Source organism: Cyprinodon variegatus, unplaced genomic scaffold, assembly GCF_000732505.1.
Source record: "Cyprinodon variegatus isolate N-32 unplaced genomic scaffold, C_variegatus-1.0 Scaffold65, whole genome shotgun sequence".
In the NCBI taxonomy this organism is placed as follows: domain Eukaryota; kingdom Metazoa; phylum Chordata; class Actinopteri; order Cyprinodontiformes; family Cyprinodontidae; genus Cyprinodon; species Cyprinodon variegatus.
This window is the reverse complement of record NW_015150518.1, coordinates 1,235,477-1,238,451: the sequence shown is the minus strand read 5'-3', so window position 1 is coordinate 1,238,451 and position 2,975 is coordinate 1,235,477.

Sequence of the window (2,975 nt, the reverse complement as noted above, 5' to 3'; positions counted from 1 at the left end):
AACAGAATTCTGTTTTTATATTCCTTCTTTTTATGTTCCAGCTTTTTCAATTCAAAATGTTTGAATTGAGCTACATTTTGAATTGAAAAAGCTTCCTGGATGGGAAGCAAAAGGTCTTCAAACTTGGAAACAAAGTCCAGTGGATTGTTGTTTTAACTTTTTTGGACAGAGATTCATAAGTTGGACTTTTAAAACTGTGTAGAAGAAAAACCTGCAGAAAACAGATTACAAAACCATGGATGAAATCGGGATGGATGGTTGACCTGAAACCCAACCAGTAAACAGTCCTTTACCTTTCATCTGCATCCCTGATCTTCACTTGTTACCTGTGAATCATTTAACTTTGATCTGATATGATCAAAGAGCCAAAGTGGAAATAACCATTGAGAAAAACAAGCAGGAGGCGTCAACAGAAGGTGAAATAAGGTTCCAACCAGGTCAGATCAGGCAAAACTTCCACATTTTAAAAACATGTCATGTTGTTGTCTCCTGTTGGCCGTTGACCCACTCCTGATATGTGAGTTCAGTCACTCTATACCAGATGTTCGTTCCTGGTAGCAACAACTCAAAGAGCATGAAAGAGAAAAGTCAAAGGCTGTTATATAACAGTCTGAGACCCGCTGGGTTTGGGATGACGGGTTATTTTCCATGCTGTTAAATCTCATTCTGAATCCCTGACAGGTAAACACCTGCATTTGATTAACTAACACATTTACTCCTCATAGTGTTTGATGTAACACTTGAAAATAAGACGTTTTTCAGAAGAAAAAACCCCAAAGGAGTAAAAGTTTACAGAAACATTTAATACATGCTGTGAAAGTGAAGCTGCTGCTGTAGAACCGATTCCAAAAGGAATCGGTTCAGGAATGGTAGACAGAGTATATATACACTACCGTTCAAAAGTTTGGCGTCACATTGAAATGTCCTTATTTTTGAAGGAGAAGCCCATTTCCAGCAACTATCACTCCAGTGTTCTAATGGTACAATGTGTTTGCTCATTGGCTCAGAAGGCTGATTGATGATTAGAAAACTCGTTACAGAAGCTACAAAACTGACCTTCCTTTGAGCAGATTGAGTTTCTGGAGCATCACATTTGTGGGGTCAATTAAACGCTCAAAATGGCCAGAAAAAGAGAACTTTCATCTGAAACTCCACAGTCTATTCTTGTTCTTAGAAATGAAGGATATTCCATGAGAGAAATTGCTAAGAAATTGAAGATTTCCTACAACGGTGTGTACTACTCCCTTCAGAGGACAGCCAAACAGGCTACTGTGGGAACTATTTAATGAAGATGCCAGCTGGGGACCTGTGAGGCGTCAAACTAGAGACTCATATGTACTTATCTTCTTGCTCAGTTGTGCAACGCGGCCTCCCACTTCTTTTTCTACTCTGGTTAGAGCCTGTTTGTGCTCCTCTGAAGGGAGTAGCGCAGGACGGATCGTGCTCCTAAGACTGATCGGGCCAGTGTTGCCAACTCAGCGACTTTGTCGCTATATTTAGCGACTTTTCAGACCCCTCCAGCGACTATTTTTCAAAAAAGCGACTAGTGAAAAAATCTGGTGACTCTTATGTGAAAGCATGTATCATTCCTACTCTTGTCCTCCAGCGGCAGCTGCTGCCGTGGGGCGCCTCCCCCATCCCAACCCCGTTCTCTCTCAGCGCTGCAGTCAGAGCTGCAGCATGTTTACCCTCAGCGTCCAGCCTGCAAATGAAGCGCGCATGCGCCGGGATTGACGGCGCAAATTGATCACGCGGTGCCGCTCCGCCCCGACTTCCATTCAAGGCGGGAGCGAGCAGGATGTAAATGTAAAATGTTATTTGGTCTAAAATAAATAACTGAATTTGAAATGTTTTATCTTAAATAAATAACAGCATTTGATTCCCACAGCCATAGTCAGTCACTTAATCACCTTGTCCTTTGTGTTTTCCTCTCTAAGATGAACATTGATCTGCTGGTGAGAATCATTATGTCTCAGTCTAAACTGTAGAGTCAAAAATACAGAAAAGAGTTGGAATAAACCCTGAAAAAAGTAGCTCTATATATTGTTTAGTAAAGTGAGTAAAAACACTATATAATAGTGTTTTTACACTTCCTGTGGCAGATTATGCAAATTAGGCGATGACGTCATTTAGCGACTTTTAGCGCAGCCAATAGCTACTTTCCTTACTGAGGAGCTAGCAACACTGGATCGGGTAGGGACGCTTGAGACTGACAGCTGTCCCAGCATGCACTGCGGCAGCAGCAGCTTCCAGGTTAGCGCTCACAGAGGATTAAGTTAAAAGTTCTCTTTTCTGTTTCCATTGTTTTATAAAAGTAAGTTTTAAGATCATTTGAGGCGAGAACATTATACTTTAAGCTTCACTATATGGAATATTTACTGATTTAATGCATAATTTATAAAATAAAGTTCTGACGTTGAGAGGACCTCGGCTCTACGGGAGGAAGAGGTCAGCCACGCGACCTCAGGGTCTCTCTGGGTGTCGTGGAACTGTCATGGCTGACGCGCCGCTTCATCATAGCGCTTGTAGACATTGCTGCTGGAGTGTGTGGGTGTGTCTCTCTGCACCTGAGGCGGATTTAATAGAAAAATGTTTGTCCTCCAGCAGCTGGAGTCCCAGTAGGTGAAAGTATGCACAACAGGAACAGCATCTCCATGTACTTAGTGTAGATTGGACTGTGTGGTTTTTTTCATATTTCAGAGGGGAGGAATTAGGAGTGGCATTATCATACTCTGAGCTAAACGGCCTGTGGGAAAATAATCATCAGAGTGTTTAGAACAATGAAAGGAATCCAAACTCAGTCCCATAAAGTCTGACTTTCTTTTTCAAACTGTGAATGATGGTTCTGCTCTAAAGTCTGAGCCATGAAGTTCCCAGGAGGCGGATCTTTCCCGTTAACGGGATTTATGTTTATTTATTTCCATTTTGTTTGTTTTCAGTTTGTTTTCAAACTGAAAACAAACATATAAAGGAGG